Here is a 25,740-nt window from a genome sequence, read left to right as displayed (position 1 = left end):
GCAATACAATCCTACCTCAAGAAACAAGAAACATCTCAAATAAACAACCTAACCTTACACCTAAAGCAATTAGAGAAAGAAGAACAAAAAAAACCTACAGTTAGCAGAAGGAAAGAAATCATAAAGATCAGATCAGAAACAAATGAAAAAGAAATGAAGAAACGATAGCAAAGATCAATAAAACTAAAAACTGGTTCTTTGAGAAGATAAAATTGATAAACCATTAGCCAGACTCATCAAGAAAAAAAGAGAGAAGACTCCAATCAACAGAATTAGAAATGAAAAAGAAGAAGTAACACCTGACACTGAAGGAATACAAAGGATCATGAGAGATTGCTACAAGCAACTATATGCCAATAAAATGGACAACCTGGAAGAAACGGACAAATTTTTAGAAAAGCACAACCTGGCAAGACTGAACCAGGAAGAAATAGAAAATATGAACAGACCAATCACAAGCCCTGATTGAAACTTTGTTTAAAAATCTTCCAACAAACAAAAGCCCAGGACCAGATGGCTTCACAGGCGAATTCTACCAAACATTTAGAGAAGAGCTAACACCTTTCCTTCTCAAGCCCTTCAAAATATAGCAAAGGAAGGAACACTACCAAATTCATTCTATGATGCCACCATCACCCTGATACGAAAACCAGACAACGATGTCACAAAAAAAGAAAATAAAGGTCAATATCACTGATGAACATAGATGCAAAATCCTCGACAAAATACTAGCAAACAGAATTCAACAGCACTTTAAAAGGATCATACGCCATGATCAAGCGGGGTTTATCCCAGGAATCCAATGATTCTTCAGTATATGCAAATCAATCAATGTGATACACCATATTAACAAATTGAAGGAGAAAAACCATATGATCATCTCAATAGATGCAGAGAAAGCTTTTGACAAAATTCAACGCCCATTTATGATAAAAACCCTCCAGAAAGTAGGCATAGAGGGAACTTTCCTCAACATAATAAAGGCCATATATGACAAACCCACAGCCAACATCATTCTCAATGGTGAAAAACTGAAACCATTTCCACTAAGATCGGGAACAAGATAAGGTTGCCCACTCTCACCACTATTACTCAACATAGTTTTGAAAGTTTTCGTCACAGCAATCAGAGAAGAAAAAGAAATAAAAGGAATCCAAATCAGAAAAGAAGAAGTAAAGCTGTCACTGTTTGCAGGTGCCATGATGCTATGCATAGAGAATCCTAAAGATGCTACCAGAAAACCACTAGAGCTAATCAAAGAATTTAGTAAAGTAGCAAGAAATAAAATTAATACACAGAAATCTCTTGCATTCCTATACACTAATGATGCAAAATCTGAAAGTGAAATTAAGAAAACATTCCCATTTACCATTGCAACAAAAAGAATAAAATACCTAGGAATAAACCTACCTAAGGAGACAAAAGACCCATATGCAGAAAATTATAAGACACTGACGAAAGAAATTAAAGATGATACAAATAGATGAGAGATATACCATGTTCTTGGATTGGAAGAATCAACATTGTGAAAATGACTCTACTATCCAAAGCAATCTACAGATTCAATGCAATCTCTATCAAACTACCACTGGCATTTTTCACAGAACTAGAACAAAACATTTCACAATTTGTATGGAAACACAAAAGACCCTGAATAGCCAAAGCAATCTTGAGATAGAAAAACGGAGCTGGAGGAATCAGGCTCCCTGACTTCAGACTATAGTACAAAGCTACAGTAATCAAGACAGTATGGTACTGGCACAAAAACAGAAATATAGATCAATGGAACAGATAGAGAGCCCAGAGATAAACCCACGCACATATGGTCACGTTATCTTTGATAAAGGAGGCTAGAAAATACAGTGGAGAAAAGACAGCCTCTTCAATGCTGGGAAAACTGGACTGCTACATGTAAAAGAATGAAATTAGAACACTCCCTAACACCATACACAAAAATAAACTCGAAATGGATTAAAGACCTAAATGTAAGGCCAGACACTATAAAACTCTTAGAGGAAAACATAGACAGAACACTCTATGACATAAATCATAGCAAGGTCCTTTTTGACCCACCTTCTGGAGAAATGGAAATAAAAACAGAAATAAACAAATGGGACCTAATGGAGCTTAAAAACTTTTGCACAGCAATGGGGACCATAAACAAGATGGAACAACAACCTTCAGAATGGGAGAAAATATTTGTAAATGAAGCAACTGACAAAGGATTAATCTCCAAAATTTACAAGCAGCTCATGCAGCTCAATATCAAAAAAACAAACAACTCAATCTAAAAATCGGCCGAGGACCTAAATAGGCATTTCTCCAAAGAAGATATACAGACTGCCAACAAACACATGAAAGAATGCTCAACATCATTTATCATTAGAGAAATGCAAATCAAAACTACAATGAGATATCATCTCACACCAGTCAGAATGGCCATCATCAAGAAATCTACAAACAATAAATGTTGGAGAGGGTGTGGAGAAAAGGGAACCCTCTTGCACTGTTGGTGGGAATGTAAATTGATACAGCCGATATGGAGAACAGTAAGGAGGTTCCTTAAAAAAGTAAAAATAGAACTACCATATGACCCAGCAATCCCACTACTGGGCATATACCCTGAGAAAACCATAATTCCAAAAGAGTCATGTACCAAAATGTTCATTGCAGCTCTGTTTACAATAGCCAGGTCATGGAAGCAACCTAAGTGTCCATCAACAGATGAATGGATAAAGAAGATATGGCACATGTATACAATGGAATATTACTCAGCCATAAAAAGAAATGAAATTGAGTTATTTGTGGTGGGGTGGATGGACTTAGAGTCTGCCATACAGAGTGAAGTAAGTCAGAAAGAGAAAAACAAATACCGTATGCTAACACATATATATGGAATGTAAAAAAAAAAAAATGGTCATGAAAAACCTAGGGGCGAGGTGGGAATAAAGACACAGACCTACCAGAGAATGGTCTTGAGGATACGGGGAGGGGAAAGGGTAAGCTGTGACAAAGTGAGATAGTGGCACGGACATATATACACTACCAAACGTAAAGTAGATAGCTAGTGGGAAGCTGCTGCATAGCACAGGGAGATCAGCTCGGTGCTTTGTGACCACCTAGAAGGGTGGGATAGGGAGGGTGGGAGGCAGAGAGACGCAAGGTGGAAGAGATATGGGAACATATGTATATGTATAACTGATTCAGTTTGTTATAAAGCAGAAGCTAACACACCACTGTAAAGCAATTATACTCCAATAAAGATGTTAAAAAAATATTTTTTTTGCATAGGAAGAGGAAAATGTGACTCCTCTGTAGTCTCACTACTTTGAGTTATGTACCATCATTATCATATAGTCTTTCTTCTATAAATATGTATAATTCTTACACTATTAAATTCAGACTGTACATACTATTGCTAGCTTTTTTTTCCCACTAAACTGCACATTTTTTGTGATGTTACTCTTCATGTCCATGGCTTTTAATGTCTTGATCTTGTGACATTATACAAATTGTATGTGCCAAGACATATGTAATGTGTGAACATTTTGGGCCTCCACTGTAATCTCAAGATTCCTCCTCTTCCCTCACCCATATTCTTCTCAAGGAAGATTCAGGAAACAGGTCAAAAGAGCTAATATCTCCTAGAGGAGGGTATATTGCTTATCTTTTTTTCATATCCTCATCAATACTGGGCAGTAGTGTTTAAAAAATACTTTGCCAAATTAACAGAAAAAAATTACGTTTGTTCTATATCTTTGATTACATTTCACAAAATTGGGCCTTTGTTCTTTCTGTTGTGAATTGCCATTTCATGCTTATTGTCAATATTTCCTACTAGGTTTTTTAATCTTCTTTATCCTCTTAATAATTGTCTATCTTTCATAACGTTTCTTTGTTTCTTCTTATTAATTCAGAGTGTGTCATTTGCCTATACCTTTACTTATGGAGCAATGTCTTTCTTATGCATTGAAATTCTGCCATCAGCCTATTTTCTAATTATGATTGACTATGAAATCTATTTATACTTCCATTTCTAACACCTGACTAGTTAAGTATCACAAGATCTGATGCATAGTGGCAAAGTTAACATATTGTCTAGACATCGTGGTCCTTCAAATCACCTTCTCTCTCCTTTCTTCTTGCAATTTGACGTCATCTCACACAGAATAAGTTCCCACTTGTGTGCAAAGCTCTAGGCCTTGGGAGGCAGATAGGACTCTGATGAGCAAGAGCTCATTAACCTTCCACATCCTGCTTTTGTTTTTTCTTCCCAAACAATGAGTCCACATCCTGTCATTCCCTCCCCCACATACACCCCAAGGTCTGTCAAAGGTAAAGCCCTACTGTGGCTCCAGGCACATCTGGCAAATACCCTGAGGGTGTCCATCTATGAAACTAATTAACTGAGTGCTTGGCTCAATTGGAATGCACATCAAAATATCCTGACGAAATAAAGGAGAGAGGAATGTCAGAGTGTACAGCCATAGAAAAGACACCCTAGTCCAGGCCTCGGGACAATGGCATACTGCGTGAAGGCACTGGGTTTCCCTGCAACCAGAGTGGAGAAGGGCAGAGCAGCTGAAGAAGGAGGTTGAGGGCTGAGGTTGTGTAGCCTTCTTTACTTTTATTGGAGTATAGTTGATTTACAGTATTGTATATTGTAAGTGATATATATATGTGTGTGTGTGTATATATCTCCACTCTTCTCGATTCTTTTCCCATATAGGCCATTATAGACTATTGAGTAGAGTTCCCTGTGCTCTACAATAGGTCCTTACTAGTTATCTATTTTATATATAGTAGTATGTATATGTCAATCCCAATCTCCCAATTTATCCCTCCCCCCACTTACCCTCTGGTAACCATAAATTGTGGGGCTTTCTTTTAACTTTCTCTAGGCTCCTGGAGGTCTTCTAGTCCTTATTTTAGTTTTTTGTTGTTCTTGTTGTGGTTTGCAGACACAAACAAATAGTAACATCTAAAGTACCAAACTCTCTGAAATACCATCCTTTACATTAGTCTTACAAAACAACAAGATCTCTCCTTTATAGACTGATACCCTAGGAACATACCCTCAAACTTAGGGCCTGATACAATATACAATATTAAATTTATTCAACAGGCAATATCTTACTAATGCTCTTCAGGATATTCAAGTCATCTTGCTCTGAGTAAAGAGACAATATGGATTCAAGATGTAAGAGTGACAAGGAGACAAACATCAAGAGAATGTTTAATGTACAAATACAAGAAGAGATGTACAATAAAAAGGTTTCTGGCTAGCGATAATTCCTCTTTCATTTGACGTCACTAAACCATCACCACTGCTATGTTTGTAAATGTTTATGTAACTGAATTGGTATAAATAATTCAAAGGAATATTATCTTTGATGTACAGATAGATTTTCCTCTGAAGGTACCTTGGATGGTATTGGGGGCATTACTGTCTTAATTGTAGAAGGTTTTAATGTGGTAGTTCTTGTGGATTTTTTTTTTTCTTAAGCAGAATTCTCTAAGGTTCGGTTTATGAAGGGCTGGAAATGGCTCTCTCGGAGCCAAATCATTTTAGAAGTAATTCCAGTGCAGGAAGTAAAGATGGGTAGCCTTCTGATTCTGGTGGAAAATAAGACACATTCTCCAGAAAACAAAGTAAACTCAGTCCCTGGGAGGGGCGGTAACAGGAATCCTTGGAAGCAGGAGGAGAGAAGAAGGGAGAGTTAAGATATGTGAAAGAAACAAGGCAGTGGTAAGGAATAGAGAAAGGGTGGGACGTATAGCCCCTGCTCTCAAGAGGAGTCAGCTTTTAGGCAAGGCTGGTCCTCAGGAGATTCACTCTCCCATTTTTCCTGTGATGACTTTGGAGCCTCCGGAGAGGAGAATTCTGGTCAGACGAGTGCTGTGCTCTGTGAGAACCAGGTTTGCCCTGGCTTCAGAACGTTAATGAACAATAGAGTCCCCGTGTAATACATCTGCCCTCAGAATATGAAATAGTATCTCGGCAAACGTCATCAAAGATGCCCTTCCTCCCTGATGAAAGTCCTCTAAGAATCCAAGAGAGGTCAGCCACATGGCCTGATTTACAGGCGATCTTTCCTGAAGGGGATTGGAGATCCTCGGTCTCACCAGGTCCCTCCCAGCCCTAGGCTCCTATGAAAATACATTCTGCTCATTTCCTCCCCGTGCACGAATTGCTCCTGGCAGCCTGCTGACCTTTAATGAAACTGTCTGCAACCCTAAACTTCCCCTGGGAGGTAGTGGAGGAGCAGGAAGCTGGGGAGCAAAGGAAACATAGTACAAATCGGATTTGGAGGCAAGAGGGGGAGGGAGCCTTCCTGGGATTTCAGCTCCAGAGCAACGAGCTGCATTGACCTTTGCCTGTCTTCTCCTTTACTCTGTGCTGTTCCCTTTCAGTTTGGTTTCTTTTTCGCAGAAGAGTAAGCTGTGTGTGGGATGAGCTAAACCATTGGTAACCGATACATAATGCCCCCCAACCATCGAATTCTTAAAAGGAAAAAGATACAAGAGCAAAAGCTCATCTTTAATCACCTTCCTACTCCTTCATGAAAAACTCAAGCTACAAACAGCCGCAGAGAACTCCTTCCATGAATAACAAATAAAGTCATAGTTCACAGGAATGGACTCTTTTCCAGTGGGTCTATCCATTCACCTGCCCCTCTGAAGGGTAGTTGGCCTGGACCACCCATGTGGGGATAACAAATGCACCTTCTCTCTGAGAGCAGAAAATCCCTGCAGGGAGAATGAGGCAGTTTTTGCAAAACCTTTCTCTCTGTGGTCCAGGCTGCTCTAGTTGTGGGCTACTTCATTGCTGCATCACACCTCTGCTTTCAGGAAAAAGAAAAAGGGGAAAAAATTCTCAGTACTGTAAATCTAAACACTTGTAAAAAATCATCTTGGGATTTATTTCACGCAGGACCCACAGGAGTTTCTCCCAGGTGGAGGTGGGGGCAGATGATTGGATGCTTAAGAAAAGATCTAACTCAGCCTCCTTGTTTCCTGCCAGCTGCAGTTCTCAGAATTTTAATTGTCAATCTTTTTGAGGAGGACATGCTTTCTTTTGACAAAAGGAACACCACTTGGTACCCCTTTGCATGTACCCATAACGCTGGGACCCTCACCACCACCACCCCAAAGAACTCAGCCAAGTGACTGGAAGCAGGTGATGCTTTTAATGGGAAAAAGATGAACTTCCTATATATATTTTTAAATTAAATAAGCTACATGAATTATTCATTTTTCACTCCCCCCCTTTAAAAAAGTATGGGTATGATTACATTTTAAACATCGTTATTTCCCCCACTGAATATCAATTTCCTCCAGAAAGCTCTCCAGGATAACCTCAGCAGAAGGAAACGTCTACTCTGAATTGCTATTGCATTTATGATCAGTCCCGCTCACGTGGTGTTTCATGGATTGCTTTACAGCTATTTATGGGCGCAAGACCTTTCTGGTGGTGCCTGAGTAACCCCCCAGGAGACAGGAAAAAGAACCCGAGCACCAGAGCCCACATTTGTCTTGGTCACACTAATGCTAGGTGACCGGATCTGTTCACCCCATCACTGACAACCTGAGGTGGCTGAGGGACATAACAAAAGCGGAATACAAGCTTGTCAAGAGCCGAGCAGCTGAATTCAAATCTTCTCTAAAAGCAAAAGGGGTTGAAATGGCATTTATCTTAATCAGTGCTGAAGGCTAATGTGCACACACGGTTAGCTCTGTAGGAAGAACATTTCCTTCTCTTCCTGGCTTTTTGCTATGAAAAAAGAATTCATCTTCAGAAGGTAATTAAAGAGGAGGTAATTAAAAAGCAAATGTCAGTCTGCTTCCAAAGCATCCATTTTCTGTGTCCAACCACATGACGCTGTCCTTCCTGCAGTGTCCTTGGCCAGGGGATCACCTGAGAGCGCTCCAGGAGGAGGTAATGCTGACTCAGACAGAACTCTGCAGTCCTCGCTTAATTGCAGGCTCCCTCTTCCCTTGTGAATCCTCCCCCATTTGCCCAATGGGATAATGTCAGCTTACCCATTGCCAACCAAAGGGTGGGTGCCTACTCATCTTCTCTCTTTTGCAAACCCAAAGAGTTAAAAATATGCACACAAGCTTCTAGAAGGCAAAAGGCAGAGGGAGTATCAATCTGCCCTGATGGATGACTCTTGAGCCCAGAGCAGCCCCAGCCCTTTCTCTGAGTCAGTGCAATAAGGAAGCGCTTGGTTTCAGCATCTCCGTGCATAGGAAAGAACTGTGTGTGTCAGCTCTGCAGAAGTATTGGGGCAAAAGGGCTGAATGGCTGGTCTGCAGTACAAGCTCCCAGGAGAGATGTTTTTTTCTTCCTTCTTGCAGGGGATATACATCAGAGCCAGCAAACACGAGGAAAATCATGAGATGAGGTGTACCATCTGGTCAGAGGTGGGGTGAGGAAACAGCCCCAGCAGAGCTGTGCGATGGATAAGTCAGCAGTTTTCCTGTATCCAAGCAGCAGCATCTGTGAAACTGAGCTGTGGCTATTTAGGTTATTGTTTCATTGTTCCACATGGAAGTAATCCCTTAGGCAAGTTTTCTTTTTTTAATTATTATGATGATGCTTATCACCATAGAACTCAGGCAAGCAATATCCCAATCCCTTTTATAAAGGAAGAGACAAAGACACAGAAGAAAAGTCATGGTGCTGAGGAAACAGGAGGCCAGTGTTCTAGACCTAGCTCTGCCCCACCTTTCCACAGAATCAAAGGGAACCACATCACCTCTCTGTGTCTTAACTCTGAGGTTGCCAAGAGCCATGTCTTTCTCCATATACTTCTTGCTGGCAGAACCCCAGTTTTGATTGGATCGTCAGCCTCCTCTGAGTTCAAGGAAGATGACTACTTCTCAGCCCCAGGAGATGAATATTGATTATAGTAATTCCATTACCCTCACTGTGATTAGTATAAACATGGATATGTAAAGAAATCTGGCAAATGAGATCTAAGACAGCAGCAGGTCTCGGAGAACATTTTTCTCACTGTTACAAGGGACATAGATGGGGATTTGCCCTTTTCTGCGTTTGGATCTTCTCTATGAGGACCGGATTAGTGTTTGGAGCTGTGGCAGCCAAACTGTGTCCATGAGGAGAAGTGCCATCCATATATCAAGGATGGCACAGCAGGAAAGTGGAAAGCACCTTAGTATCTGAGCACATGGCTATGCTACTGAACTAACCCCAGAAAGGTAACATGATTAACCCCTTGTTATTAAGCCACTTTTAGTCTTATAGTTTGAAACATGGAGCTAAAATAATCCTCTAAATCTATCAACCTTGCAACTAAAGGTTTTTTTTTTTTTTAATCAACAGTTATGGAGATAGAAAGCCAGTGTTACCCAGAAACTTCTTCCCTTTATTATAGAATTTCTCCACATAAAGAAAAGGGTAAAACTGGATTCCTACCTAAGGTCACTGCTGTCCTTTAGAAGGAATTCAAGCACTCACCTTTCACTCCAACTTTGAGAAGGAAAGATGCAAAGACCTTTTCATTTAGGCTGTATTTGGACACGTTTAGAGTTACAGTAAAGAGACTTTAAGTCATGACTTGTGCCATAATTGCTTTGTATTCTTAACTCTTTGGATTGTCTTCTCTCTCCATGCACCCATCTAGTTGGAATGTTCAGAGGAACCAGGGGCTGTCCCTGGTGGGGTGGCATTTCCTGCCAAGCAGAATCTTAACAGTGGGATACTTCGATTGGCTCTAGCCTAGACTGCAGGAAGAAGAAATTCCTTTGGTACCATTTTACTTGGGCTTAGATTTCTTTCTTTGTTGTCCCAATAAGTGAGACAAAACAAGCTGTGGATCTAGGGTCTCCCCAGCATCCCTCTGGTGACAGTCTTAGGCCAGAGTCCCAAAAGAAGTTTTCATAGTTCACAAGTGATTCGGTCCTGCGTATCAGCCATAAGGGCGTCTGAATCCAAAATTTAGCAGTGCGCATTTCCCCCGTCTACCCTTCTCGTGAAACTGACATTGTAGTTGAAGTTGAATCAACAATCTTAAGATAAAAGACACATCCTACCATGGATGGAGTGTTGCTGTGTTCCAGTTGTTCCTGGTTCTTCTCCCAGGCACAAAGTAGAATAGTGTTCCTTTACCCTAGCAGGTTGGGAGTGGTTATGCAGCTGAATTTGAAATGTGAGAGTCACTTCTGTTAGAAGCTGTGAGAGCCACTGCATGATTTGCCACACTCTCTCCCTCTGGGACATGTCTGGCATTATCCAAGAAGGTGGCTACTCTGTCGTCCTGGGTCCCTGGGTGGCAACAATGAACAGAGCCCTGCTGGGCTAGAATGGGCATGCAGCATTAACAAGACATAAGCCTTCATTGGTTTATGCCACTGAACTTTCTTTTTTCTTGTTTATTTTTACAACAAAGCCTAGCTTGTCCTGACAGCTACAGACGCTACCGCCTCTGGCCTCTAAGACCGTGCAGTGGCAGAATCTCCATAAGAGGTGTGATCCTGAACTTGAAGTTTTTGTCGGAAATTTAGAATGCTCTAGGCATCACCCTATGAAAAACAGGCTGTTGGGCAGTGTTTTGAACACTGAGAGCTTCTATAAGCAATAACCAAAATGACTAGGATGAAAAATGTATCCCTATTTATAGACTGCTTACTAGAAAATTCCCCCAGGTTTTTTATTTTTGAGCTAATATGTGGAGAATGCCTGTTTAGGGGAAAAAAAGAGAAGGGAGGGGAATAAAAAGAAAGAGAGGAAGCTTTGGCAGACAGAGGCAAATTCTCATAGGTTATGTACTATATGCTAGGTCTAAGGCAAAGCTTTGCTGATGTCAGGGAATAGTAAACTGGAAGACCTATTATGAAACCTATTATGAAACCAGAAGACCTATATTGGAAAGCAGCTTAATCATATCATATTTACTTCTCTAAGGCAATAAGCGTTTTTGGAGTACAGGATAAGTAACAGCATAACAAAATAATACAAAGTATTAGCATGTCCTTCATGCTACTATTAAATTAAAAATAGGACAAGAAAGACCTATAAGGAAAAAAGGACACTCGTAAAAAGAGCTGTGAAGAGTAATTGAAATGATTATAGCTGAACGTGGATACTATCCAAAAGAGACTTTCAAATTGAAAGGAAGTAATGAAAAGAAAAATTTTCTTTTTCTGATTGGGAATGGGGGCCAGTAAAGGAAATTAAAAATAAAGAAAAGTGGTGTTTCAGTTTTATATGTGCCTGATTTATACATGATACAAGAAAAATCAAATAAATTGTTAAAAGAAAATTAGATAATACACTGTACCAAGTAACTCATGCAGTAGCCAAGCTCACGCAGGGGCCATAGGAAAATAATGGAACCCTTACTGCCTTAAGAAAGGTAGGAAGAAGTCACCATGCTAATTGTAGAAAGCTTTGGAACAAGAGAGTTAGAACAGGAAATAGAGATTCTGACTCCACATAGAATGAAATTCTCTCATGGTCCAAGTGCCATGATCACAGAAGTTCCACATGATAAAGCTAAAAATCCTCTCAGTGTTTACAAAATTCAAGACTGGATTTTCTTGGGAATCAGGATAAAAAAAATAGTCAATGACAAAGTTGATAGAAGGAGCGGCTTCTGAACACAAAGCCCCTCTTCATTCTAGATGAAGGGATTATGTCTCTAAAGGTTAAGAGGGATATTGGGGAAGTCTGAGTCTCCAGGTGCTAATCCAACATCCCAATCAGATAACTTCCTGGTATGATTAATGTTCTGCAAGAATTATTTTATACCCAGACCTGTTAGACGTACTGATCTATAAAAGTGGCCCCGAGAAAGAGGCCAAGCCAAAGACAGCTTTATCAGCATTCTGGAAGGAAATGCTAAGTGGCTAAGGGGCTAAGAACACAAATTTCAGCATCAGACAGTCTTAAATGCCATCTGAGTTCTGACATCTGCTCACTGTGTGACTTTGTGAAATCGTGTCTCTTGCTCTCCATCTTCCCATCTATGAAATGGAGAAAATAATAGAATCTACCTCATAGGGATGACTCTGAAGATTAATCAATATAATACTTATAAAATGTTTAGTTCCTGGCATTCAGTACAAAATCAATACACGTTTGCTATTGTTAGAGCTTAAAGTTTTCCCTTTGGGCCTGAGGAATACCTCAATCTCTTTCCAATATTAGGTCAACAATCAAGTGCAGTTGCAACATTCAGCCCAGAATATGGAATCCTACTTAGAATATCTACAAGCTGTTCGAGGACTGATCCAAGCAATGAGCAGTAATTAGGAATTATAAGAGGTAATATCATTAGGGACACATGGAATAAAATAGTTCCCTTAAAACAAGGTGGAATTTGCCAAGACCTGAACCGTTCTCCAAACGTAATCTGAAGTTAAAGGTCACTTGAAGTTGGCCTAATACTATTGAACATTTATTCTTTAGTTTGAGACCCTGCCTTCCCTTTGGACTGACCTCCTGGAAAAGAAGAAATCAAATCAGTACTCACACATTTGGATTGTCCCAGATTACGGGCAAAGGGTTTATATGACTGATGACAGATATATGAGATACAGAAAAGGAGCTATCAGAACCATGGCAAGAGAATCAGAAGCGCTCTGTTACTTTCTCAGAACAGAAAGTCTCTGTATGAGCTCACATCAGTATAGAAGGAGTACTTGGCATCCCTTGTACCTTGGGGAAGATCAAGTCTGCTCTAAGCACATCAGGTTTTGAAGTAGTTAGGAACCATGAGGAATTTTCATCTCAAATTTCAGCACTCAGCACTGAGTCCACGACAGTTCTATTTCCTGATAAAATGTCTCAGCATATTTAAAAATGTGATAGGCAATGACACTTTGGGGACATTTTGAGTCAAACATTAAGAAAGATGATGTAATTTTGGGCAAATAAAGCGCTCCCCAGGAGGGGAGGAACAAGAGTGGAATGGCATTGGCCATAGAGAACTAAATCCCTGTGCAACCTCTTTCCTTTGGGCCCCATAAGAAGTAAATATAAGCCATATCTTAGAAGTCAAAAAAAAATAAATTATTTACATAATTAATATGTTTAATTCTATGCTAAACATAGCATGAACGAAATAAAGCACAGCTGGAAACTCAAAGAAAATGTGCTTAATGCCATCTTCTCTGAAAATTCAATTACTCAGGACTTAATAACATTTTAATGTCACTAATTCATTCTTCTCCTCCTCCTTCTTCTTCCTCTTCTTCTTTTATCTCTCTCACAGAGAAATATTTTTTGAGTACCTACTGCACACCTGGTATTGTTCTAGGTTCTAGGTGGTACAAATACAGTGGCAACAGCATCTGTCTTCAAAGAGTTCATAGTTTTAGAAAGAAATTTTTTTAAATAGACAATTACAATGTAGTGTTATAAATGCTTCAAAAGGGAAAGGAGAGAATTCTATGGGAGCACATAAGAAGGATCCATAATCCAGCCTTGGAGGGCGGGATTAAGGATGCTTATCAGGAGGTGGTAATATCTAAGGTAAAACCGGAAGGATAAGGAAGAATTAGCGCATCAAATGAGAGGCATGGAAAGGAAGAGAGATCCAAACAGAAGAAACTAAGGGGGAGAGAGAGAGATGGATGGTGAGGGAAGAGATTGAAAGAGAAACCGGCAAAGAGAGAAGACAGAGAGAGACCATGAAATATTCAATGACTTGTAATTAGTTTAATAAAAGAGTAGGCTTGGATAATAGTAATAGCAAGAGATAAGGCCATGAAGGAGTTTGAATTTTTTCCTGAGAACACTTGGAAATAATGAAAGTTTTGAATGTGGTGGTTGCTGACAATATGATTAGGTCTGCATTTTAGAAAGATCATTCTGGTTTGTGTATTAGAGGAAAGCAAGATTGGAAGCAGAGACCACGTGGGCTGCTGTTGCAATGATCCAGGTAAGAGAGAAAGTTGGTGAGCAAAAATAAAGAGAAGCAGATGACTTAAGAAGAATTTGGAAAATAGAATCAACTGCACTTGTTGATTCATTAGATGGATGGAGAGATGAGAGAAAAAGGTTTTCAAGATAAAAACAGGGACTCTGGTTTTGGGACTGAATGAGTAGTTGGATCAGTTTCTTGGGAAAAGTTTATGATTTGGGACATGTTGAGTTTTGGATGTCTGAAGAACATCCAAACAGAGATGCTTAGTAAGTAGTTGGAATGTATGAGTCTGAAGCTCAAGAGGAGACTATAGGGCAAGAGACATAAATTTGACCACCATTAGTTAAATACGATAATTGAAAGGGGAAGGGAATGAGATGGACTGGGAGAGTGTGGGGAAAGTTGAGAAGGACAGCAGGCTAAGTTGAAAGCCTGAAAAACAGAGACAACTAAGAGATAGCCAAGGAGTGATGCCTGGAAAGGATATTAAGAAAAAGCAGAGGACTTCCCTGGTGGCGCAGTGGTTGAGAGTCCGCCTGCCATTGCAGGGGACACGGGTTTGTGCCCCGGTCCGGGAAGATCCCACATGCCGTGGAGCGGCTAGGCCCGTGAGCCATGGCCGCTGAGCCTGCGCGTCCGGAGCCTGTGCTCCGCAACGGGAGAGGCCAGAACAGTGAGAGGCCCGTGTACCACAAAAAAAAAAAAAAAAAAAAAAAAAAAAAACAAAGAAAAAGCAGAGAGGTAAGAGGAACTCCAGGAAAGGGTTGAGTCATGAATGTCAAAGAAAAAGACGGTTGAAAAGGAGGGAGTGTTAGGATAGTTAATGCTATCTTCTCTGAAAATTTAATTACTCAGGACTTAACCTTTTAATGTCACAAACTCTCTTTTCCTCTTTCCCTCTCTTCCAGAAAAATTTCTGAGCACCTACCACATGCCTGGCATTGTTCTAGGGGCTGCAAAGAGAGTGGCAGCAGTATCTTTCTTCAAAGAGTTCAAGTCTTTGGAAAGAAAAATTTTAATAGGCAATTACAATAGTGTTATAAGTGCCTCAAGAAGTAGAGAGTTCTATGAGAGCACATAATTAGGACCCATAATCCAACCCTGGAGGGCAGGATCAAGAATGCTTATCAGGAGGTAGTAATATCTAAGGTAAAGGAGAGGTCAATGGAGGTAAGGATGGAAAAGTGTACATAGGTTTAGTAACACGGAGGTATCAGTGACTTCCACCCAGCATTTTGAATGAAGGAAGGAAGGAATGAATGAAATGCCTTGTTGTGGGATTTCAGATACCTGCTTAATACCTGATTTTAAAGGGAGTGAGGAGTCACTGTCAGGCATTCAAAAACATGTATCAAATAAAGGACCAATGCTGCTACATTATGAGGAGAATTGCCCTAGGCCTACAGGCCTGGACACTCCACAAGTAGCGATGTTTCTACTAACTGACATTTTCTAAGGAAACATTTTTATTTTTGTCATCCTCAGCTGTGACCTTATCATCCTCATCTCAGAGCCTCTGTTAATTCCCCTTTGCATTCGTCATTGCTAAATAAAGGATTCAAACCCCCAAGATCACCTTTCTGGGGAGAAATCATTCCTGTGTTTCTTGAAGTGTCCATTCAGGAAGCATAGCTTAAGTGCTTTTCATTTTCTTCTGTGGTATTGATTGTTGTGCAGGCAGACCAGGAGACTTGGTTGATCTGCTCTCCATCAAGATCAGGCCACAAAGATTAAAATGTTTACCAAGCCTCCAGAAATAACGTTGATGGTTTGCATTCATCAGGCTCACTCTCTAGAGAATGTATTGACAAGAAAAACAGGGGTATCAACACCTCGACATAGCTGAGAGGTATTTACACACCCTTTAAAGTTCTCCTGAGTCATCAGGGCCTCATGCCACTCTTTGTAGCAGCATATCTGTGATGGAAAATTAATAAAATAAAACAAAATTAAAGCCCCGTGCTCATTATCCATCATGAGGAAATACAAAGGAAACTGATTCATAAGTGACCCTCCAGTCTTATAAATCTGTGACAATGTTACCAGAGTTGTTTTTATGAAACACAAAGTCCATCCGGGGCTTCCCTGGTGGTGCAGTGGTTGAGAGTCCGCCTGCCAATGCAGGGGACATGGGTTCGTGCCCCGGTCCGGGAAGATCCCACGTGCCGCGGAGCGGCTGGGCCCATGAGCCATGGCCGCTGAGCCTGCGCGTCCGGAGCCTGTGCTCTGCAACGGGAGAGGCCACAACAGTGAGAGGCCCACGTACCGCAAAAAAAAAAAAAAGTCCATCTGGGTTTGCTTTGCTTAACATCCTTTAATGGCTCCTTTAACTTACAGGATAAAGTCATAGCTCCTCATTGGGGTAATAACAACAATAACAACAACACAATAAACAATAACGGTAGTAAATGACACACGCCGAGGATTGTTTCAAGCTTGTTAAATACACTACACACCGCCTTAAACATTTTAAAGGACCTACGATATAGGGTTTATTAGTAACCGCATTTTGGGAACCATTAGTAGCCCCATCTTATAGGCAAGAAAACTGAGGTTTGCAGGAGTTTAGTAATATTTTCAAAGGCAGACAAGTCATAGGTGGTAAAGATGGGATTTGAAGCCTGGCTGTGGCTTAAAATCTAGGGCTCGTAACTACTATAGATATTCCCATCACAAGCTCCATCTCGCCAGGCTTTTCTCCACCATTCTACTAGGTGTGTCCCAACTGCACCAACACTGTTAACACTGCTCTTTTTTCTTCTCCTGAAAACTAAGACTAAAGAAAAAACAATAGCAACAAATATCGTCCTGCTTTTCCATCCCTCTGTGCCTTTCATATGCTATCTTTCCTTACTCTAGGGAAAATTCTTTCTTCCTTGTTATGTTCCTGGAATAATCCTAAGTATTATTCAAGCCTCAAGGCCTCTGATGGCCTTTTCTTCAATTTATCACCATCCACCCACCCAGCGTTCCCTCATGTACCCTTGTAACAAACAGCTTTGCAATATAGGGACATATATTCAACTCCTTTGACAGGCAGGGCAACTGAGGCTTAAAAAAAGTTAACTACCCACCTGAAAGTTGCAGAGTTGTGGCTGAGTCAAAATTCTATGCCTAGATTTCTAAATCCAAGACCAGCACCTCCTTTGGATTATATTTTGCATGATCATTCTGTCAAAGGCTGAGACAGGTGTGTTAAAATATCCAGTTACTCTTACCTGACGTTTGATTCCTTCACATATTTCTGTATAGAAAAGATTTAATTTATATATAGTCTGATGATATGTTATCTGAAATACAAAGCTTCAAGATTATTTTGACATATTTTTGGATCATATAAAAAATTTATTAAAAAGATTCTGTGTCCCTTTCTTTGAAAATTATGATATTGATATGGCAACCACTGTATTTTTTAAAATTTTATTTGTTTATTTTTGGCTGTGTTGGGTCTTCGTTGCTGCATGTGGGCTTTCTCTAGTTGTGGCGAGTGGGGGCTACTCTTCATTGCGGTGCACAGGTTTCTCATTGCAGTGGCTTCTCTTGTTGCGGAACACAAGCTCTAGGTGTGCGGGCTTCAGTAGTTGGGGCGCGTGGGCTCATTAGTTGTGGCTCTCAGGCTCTAGAGCGCAGGCTCAGTAGTTGTGGCGCGTGGGCTTAGTTGCTCCACGGCATGTGGGATCTTCCCGGACAAGGGCTCGAACCCATGTCTCCTGCATTGGCAGGCAGATTCTTAACCACTGCACTACCAGGGAAGTCCCAACCACTGCATTTTTTATTGCATTGAGTTTATATGTCTTTCTACAACTTTTACTTTTAATCCCTCTGTCAACAAATTTTGGCTATGTCTTATAAAGACTATGCTTATAAATAATATTTTTTACCTAATCTAAGAATCTACAAATTATTTTTCCTTTTTTCAACATACGTATTATATTTTTTGTTAGCATAAAGGAAATGCATGTTCTTTGTAGAAAGTTTAGAAAATATAAAAAGATATAAAGAAATCAAAGCACATGGTATGTCACCACCAAGATATAATCACTATATATTCAAATTTTCTACACTTTTCTGTAATATATAATTAAAAATTAGCATTTAATATGTATTTATTGTATGTACTCTGTTAAGGGCTTAAATGGGTTAAATCATTTATACTTTACCGAAGCCATATGAAGTAGATATTATTATTATTTCCATGTTAAAGTGAGACAACAGTAGTAAAAGAGAAATGAAGAATTTTCTCTAAAGTAGACCTTGGGTATTAAACCAAGGAGCCCTGACTCCGTGGGTCACATTCTCATTACACTATATCTCTTCCTAATAGACAAATTAGAGAAAGATTCAGTAGGTAGGTGAGTAGGTAGGTGAGGGTGGGGGTAAGAATATATTCCATATACAGAGCTGCATATTGTTTTTCAACCTGCTTTCTCACTTAAAATATATCACAATTTTCCTTATTAAATATTTTTCCAAACCATGATTTATGACTGTATAGCATTTTATTCTACAAATATAGCATTATTTATTAATCAATTCCCTGTAGTTTAACATTTAAACCAAGGCATTTTCTTTATCTTCTAAGTAAAATGAGCTGTTCTAACAAAGGAGATGTATAGCTTGGTGCAACCAGGTCAAATAATGGCTTAATCCGGGTATTTCTTAAGCAGGAGGATATTCCAAAAGTTACACTTGCTTTTGTTTCATTGTTTTGTTTTCGTCTTCTATAATTTAATCAGAAGTTATTTTTGCAAGTCCAGTCTTTTTGTTTGTTAGCTTAGTTTTTGTTTTGTTTTTAGGTTGATGGATCTCTGTATTGGTGCTCTTGCCTCAGAAGCTCATGCAGCCTGGAATTACTGTCATGCTTCCTCCCTACTCCATTCTCTCATTCCCCAGCTTCCACCCCCAATCCTATGGCTGTTTACAGTATTTGTCTTAAGGATGTACACCCCCTGATTCAATAGGCAAGCTTTACAATAAAGCTGCGCTAAAAGCCATCAGAGGCAATTGCCTCTGAAGTTGAAAAGTGACCACATTGGTCTCAACAATCTCTCAATCCACCAGGAATCTACCACTTCCAAAAAGACTCCTCCACCAGAGGGAGGTCCCACTCACACCAAGAACTTCTATTTTCATTCTGTTTTTGATGCTATTCTCTTTTTTTTTCTGTGATACATTCACAGAAATGTATTTAAAGTCCTAAATTTTAACACAGTTGGCCCAGGAAAGAATAGCAAAAATTCAAGTTGGCTATTCATATGAAGAAAAAAATAAGAGAAAAATTAAAAATACCCAGGGTACTTCATTTCCAAACATAAGACAGTAAAATAATCAAGACTCCTCTCCTACTAGAAACAATTAGAAAACAGTACAAAACATGGGAAATTACTATTTTCAGACACTGAACAACAGGCAGTACAGGACTGTGATCCCCTAAAAAAGCAGAGAAACATTTTCTCCCTAAGGCAATCCTGGATATGGGGCAAGGAGAGGAAAACAGAGTCTAAAAATCTTGTTTGAGATTGAGAAATTCACGTTTAGTGAGGCTGAGGTAGCTATAGTTGCAAAGGAGAATGACTAAAAAGAGGGGGCTACACAGAGGAAAGAGTTCCAGAAATATGCATAGGAGTTCCTGTGAGCCTTGGTCGAAGATGATTCTACACATGTGTAAGGTAAAACCCAACAAGAAGGGACCAAAATAACTTTCAAGGGAAGAATTATTACCAGAAAGCTGTGAAACTAACAATTTCTGGAGGCTACCCAGGACAACCATGACTTGAGTTCCCTCTAACAGGGATAGAGAGATCTTGTTGACCATGTGTAGTATTTAGTAGAGACCTCTGAAGACCCAAACCTTCAAAAAGAGAGAAAGAATAAACGAAAACTGAAGCTAAATTAGCTCTACAATAAATATTGCTCTAGACCTACTATAAAAGAGGTTAGAAACAAATTTCAAAAGGTTCAAACTAATGCACATGTAATTTAACTGCCTGCAACAAAATAAAAGACCAGAATTCTTTAAAGGACCACAACAAAATCCAGCACTTAACAATGTAAAATATACAGCAGCCAATTAAAAATTACTATCTGTACAGAAAACAGGAAAAGTGTTTTACCATCAATAGAAACAGACCCAGAAATAACAGGGATGATGGAATAGCCAGAAGAAGACATTAAAACAGCAATTATAAATATGTTCTGTATACTCAGGGATATAAAGAAAAACATGAAAATCATAAGACAAAAATGGCAGATGTAGAAAATATCCAAATTAAATTTATATTGATGAAAAATACAAGCTCTAAAATGAAAACACACTAGAAAAGATTAACACCCAATTAGACACTCTATAAGAAAAGATCAAAGAACTTGAAGACACAGCAATGGAAACTATTCAATGGAAGCACTTCCGTTTGGAAGCACAATCAGGAAAAAGACTTAAAAAATAAAGCTTTGGTGATGTGTGGGGCAATATCTAGTGGCTTCATATATGTGGAATTAGAGTCACAGAAAAAAGGGACATAAAAATATTTAAAGAAATAATGGCCAATTTTTTCCCAAAATTTGATGAAAATTATAAACCTACAGATCCAAGAAGCTCAACAAACCCTAAACAGAATACACACTAAAAAAATCACTTCAATGAATATCATAATAAAATTGCTAAAACTCAGTGGTAAAAATAAAACCTTAAGCGTAGTGGGAAAAAGCAGCATGTTACACAAAAAAAAAAAAAAAAAAAATCAAAAGTAAGAATAAGGGCAAATATCCTGTCAGAAACTATGTAAACCAGAAGATAACAAATTATCTTTAAAGTACTAAAAGGAAAAATGTTAACCTAGAAATCTATAAAATGTTGAAAAAAATCAACAGCCAGCAAATCTGTAACACAAGAGATGTTAAACAAAATTCTTCAGGCAGAAGGAAAATAATACCAGATAGAAATTTTATCTACACAAAGAAATAAAGAGTGCTGGAAATGGTATAAATGTGGGCAAATATCAAACATTTTTCCTGATTACTAATTTTATTCAAAACCTAATTAAAGCAAAATAATAACTGTGTATTGTGGCTTACACCAATTTAAGATAAAATATATGACAAACAAGGTACAATGTATTGGCCTGGGAAATTGCAAAGAATGCTGTAAAGTTCTTACATGAAGTGGTGTGATAGTATTTGAAGGTAGACTGATAAGTTAAAAGTTTATATTATAAACAGTAACCACTCAAAACTATAACAAAAGAAAGAAGGGCATAAAATAAGCCAAGTGAAGACAAAACAGCATCTCAAAGTATGCAATCAATCCAAAAGGAGATAGGAAAACAGGACAGAAATAAACAAAGAAAATATGTCACAAGTAGAAAAGAATAACAAAATGGTAGATTTAATCACAACAGATATATACTTACATGAGGTATAAATGGTCTAAATACTTCCATTAAAAGGCAGAGATTATCACATTAAATAAAAAAACAAGATCCAACAAAATGCTGTCTTAGAAATAAAGAAAAAGTGAAAAGCTAACAGTGGAAGACTTGAAAAATAATTACCATGCAAACACTATTAAAAGAAAACTGGAATAGATATATGAAAATAAGAAAAAGTAAATTTTAGAACAAGAATTATTAGCAGGAATGAAGAATGGCATTTTTATTTATAAAGAGCCAATTTATCAAGAGGACATGACAATCCTAATTTCATTTGTATCTAATAACAGAGCTATAAAATATATGAAACAGGGGCTTCCCTGGTGGCGCAGTGGTTGGGAGTCTGCCTGCCAGTGCGGGGGGCACGGGTTCGTGCCCTGGTCCGGGAGGGTCCCGCGTGCCGTGGAGCAGCTGGGCCCGTGGGCCATGGCCGCTGGGCCTGTGGCGTCTGGAGCCTGTGCTCCGCAACGGGAGAGGCCGCAGCAGTGAGAGGCCCGCGTGCCGGAAAAAAAAAAAAAAAAAAAAAAAATATATATATATATATATATATATATATATATATATATATATATGAAACAAAAGCTGAGAAATTTTAAAGGGAAAATAGGTAATTCCATAATTATATTTAAAGATCTCAATATTCCTCTCTTAGTAATTATATAAGTATACAGAAAAATAAATATACAGAACATAGAATAAGTACAGAGCAAGCTACAGGCATACCTCATTTTATTGTGCTTAACTTTATTGCACTTTGCAGATATTGTGTTTTATATAATTGAAGTTTTGTGGCAACCCCACATCAAGCAAATCTATCAGCACCATTTTCCAACTGCATTTGCTCACTTTGTGTCTCAGTGTCACACTTTGGTAATTCTTGCAATATTTCAAACTTTTTCATTATTATTATTATATCTGTTATGGTAATCTGTGTTCAAAGACCTTTGATGTCACTATTATAATTGTTTTGACATTTTTTTAGCTATAAAGTATTTTCTAATTAAAGTATGAACATTGTTTTTTAGATATATTGCTATTACACACTTAATAAACTACAGTATAGTGTAAACGTAACTTTTATACATAGTGGAAAACCAAAAACTTCAAGTGACTTGCTTTATTGCAATATTTGTTTTATTGCAGTGGTCTGGAACTAAACCCTCAACATCTCTGAGGCCTATATAGAGGACTGAACAACAGTGTTGACACACTTGATCTAATTGACCACAGAGACACCCTCAACACATTGTAAAACATTAAAACCACATGCTTTAGTCAAAGTCTCGTTAAAATAGACAATTATGATATAAAAAAAAACCCTACCTAGAAAATCACATATTTTAAAATTAAAAAATATACTTCTATCTAGAGATCTGCTGTACAACATTGTGTCTATACTTAACAACACTGTATTGTGCACTTAAAAATTATCAAGAAAACAATCTCATGTTAATTGTTCTTACCACAATTAGAAAAAGATCCTTTTAGGAAACTTTTACAATTTATCCCTTTTGGAATGGAAATGTCTATTCTATGCCTGTTCATCATTGTATTTTGGAAGTATACAACCTGCTGTCTTGTTTCTCAGTTTCACAGCTGGAGAGAAATTTTGCCTCAGGATGAATCATACCTCAAGTCCCATCCCACCCATACCTGATTTAGATGATATTTAGATGAGATTTTGGACTTAGAGCTGCTGCAGGAATTGGTTAAGACTTTTGGGTCTGTTAAGATGGGGTGAATACATTTTGCAAGCAAGAAGAACATGATTTGGGGGAGCCAGATGACAGAGTATTATGAGCTGAATTCGTTTCCCTCCAAAATTCATATGTTGAGTCCTAACACCCAGTACCTCAGAATGCGGCTGTGTTTGGAGATAGGATCTTAAAGAGGTAATTAAGTTAAAATGAGATCATCAGAGTGAGCAATAATCCAATATGACTGATATCCTTATAAGAAGAGGAAATTTGGCCACAGAAAAGTACAAAGGGAAGACACAGGGAGAAGACTCTTTTTCAAGCCAAGTAGAAAAGGCTCAGAAGGAACCAACCTTCCTGACCCCTTGATCTTAGACTCCCAGACTCCAGAACTATGAGAAAATTAATGTCTGTTGTGTAAGCCACTGAGCCTGTAGTACTTTGTTATCGCAGCCCTAGAAAACTAAATATACCATACAATCTAGCAATTCTATTTCTGAGCTTATGCCCCAAAGAAGTGAAAATATGTACTCAAACAGATATTTGTACATCCATGTCCATAGCAGCAGTATTCACAACAGCCAAAAAGGTGAAAGCAACTCAAGTGTCCATTGATGGATGAATGAATGAAATGTGGTCTACTTATACAATGAAATATTATTGAGCCTTAAAAAGGAGGGAAGTTTTAACACATGCTACAACATAGATGAACATTACAGACATTAAATGAAATAAGCCAGTCAAAACAGGACAAAACTGTATGAATTCATTTACATGAGGATCTTAGGTTAGTCAAATTCTAGAGACAGAAAGTAGAACGGTGGTTGTCAGGGACTGGGAAAGGGGAGAATGGGGAGTTAATATTTAACTGGGTACAAAGTTGCATTTGCAGGAGAAGAAGAAGTTCTGAAGATGGGTAGTGGTGAAGGGTACACAATAATGTGAATGTATTTAATACCATAGAACCGTACATTTTAAAGTAGTTAAAATGGTAAATTTTATGTTATGTGTATTTTACCACAATAAAAAAAGGAGAAATAAACACTTTTCAGACAAACAAAATATGAAAAAATTCATCAGCAGCATACCTTCACTATAAGAAATATTAAAGAAAGGTAGAAAATATTACCAGTTAGATATTGGCTCTTCATAAATTAATGAAGAACACTGCAAAGGGTAAATATGTGGATGAGTATAAAAGACATTTTTATCATTTTTAATCTATGCGCAAGATACTTGACTGTTTAAAGTGAAAATAATGACAATGTGTCGGGGGTTTATAGCATATGCAGAAATAAAATGTCTGAAAATAGCTCAAAGGACAGGAGGGAAGAATTGGGTGAATTCTGCTGTACACTTTTTACACCACATGTGAAGTGGTATGGTATGACTTGAAAGTTAACCCTTAACTTTCAAATGGTACTAAAGTTAAATGCTAAAAAATAAAACAACAAGGTATAGATAATAAGAAAATCGTATTTTTAAAACTCAATCCGAAAGAAAGAGAGAGAAGGAACAAAGAGCAAATGGAAGAAATAGACAAGAAATAGAAAGATGGTAGATTTAAACTAAACCACTTTGATAATTATGTTAAACATACCTTATTTCAGCTCAGGTCTTCCAAGAAACAGATGCCAAAATGAGATTAGATGTGCAAGAGATTTACTGGGGAACACGCCTGTGAAGGAGCACGGGGAGACAACTGGGATAGGCTGCAAGAGCCTTTAGACCACCACATAGGTCTGCCATCTGTGAAAGAAGCAAAAGAAAGGAAAATTGAGCAGGACAGGCCTCAGACCATTTCACAGTTCGGAGAATCTCACAGCAGGTTAAGGAACCCTCACTAGCAAAGGTTTCCCATTAGAGGCAGGAATGTCCCAACTCTAATAACTGTGTCATGCTGGGAACAACCCAGAGGAAGCATGGCTTCAGCGTGAGCACCATGTTGTATCTGAATGTATAAATGGAGGTGTTTGTCTAACTGTGCTTGCCACAGAAGATCTGCTTGCAGAGAGATTGAGCAGCTGCATCCACGGCCACCATAGCCCATCTCTGTCCTACACAGATGCATGCCGCTAGACATTTTCCATGGTTCCATTGACCTCTTTTCCATAACGAAATATACTTTAGCCCCAACTGCTGCAGTTGGTTTCAGGGCCACTGCTGGTACTGATCATCGCCCTCCCCCATCATCCACTATAAATTTCTCTACCCTCAGATGGTACCTATGCAGGTCTTTGTGTCTTACCTGGTGCTGTAAACCAAACCTTCATTTCTGAAGGATCTGAATGTATGCTCATACCATCCTCAGAGGTTGCTACACATGTTCACACTAAGAGGCACCTAAGTGGATCACCTGGGTACCATAAATGTTCCTCTCTACTTCTACTGTGTAAAAGCAGACCTATCTGCCTCTTTCTACTCCTGGCATCACTTACTCCTGCCAGTACAATTACTCCTCTTCTCACTTGTTGGTCCCTGTTAAAAGGACTCTGAAATGCCCTGGCATTACGTATAGTATACAGTTCAATAATATTTTATTGTGTCCCCTAGTAACAGTATGGCGGGCCAGAATCTCTACTTTGTAGAGCTTGTAATTGCAGAGATGGGAAGCACACACTCTACCAAAAGGATATTAGATCCCACTCAATTTTTCTGTAAACCTAAAACTATTAAATAAATAAATAAATAAAAGTATATTAATTTAAAAAAAGAGGAGAG

At 38.7% G+C, this 25,740-nt stretch overlaps 1 long non-coding RNA gene across 2 annotated transcripts in view; it reads right to left on the bottom strand.

Annotated features, from left to right (window-relative positions):
• Positions 1–25,740, bottom strand: part of LOC307189357 — a 260,015-nt gene that overhangs the window by 116,330 nt on the left and 117,945 nt on the right. For both annotated transcript variants that reach the window (XR_013829165.1, XR_013829166.1), the window contains exon 2: positions 24,620–24,768. This is a non-coding gene — a long non-coding RNA (uncharacterized lncRNA). The remainder of the gene's footprint in view (positions 1–24,619; positions 24,769–25,740) is intronic.

Source organism: Stenella coeruleoalba (genome assembly GCF_951394435.1).
Source record: "Stenella coeruleoalba genome assembly, chromosome: 7".
In the NCBI taxonomy this organism is placed as follows: Eukaryota; Metazoa; Chordata; class Mammalia; order Artiodactyla; family Delphinidae; genus Stenella; species Stenella coeruleoalba.
The sequence above is the reverse complement of the archived record's forward strand: the minus strand, read 5'-3'. Positions and strand labels throughout refer to the sequence as shown.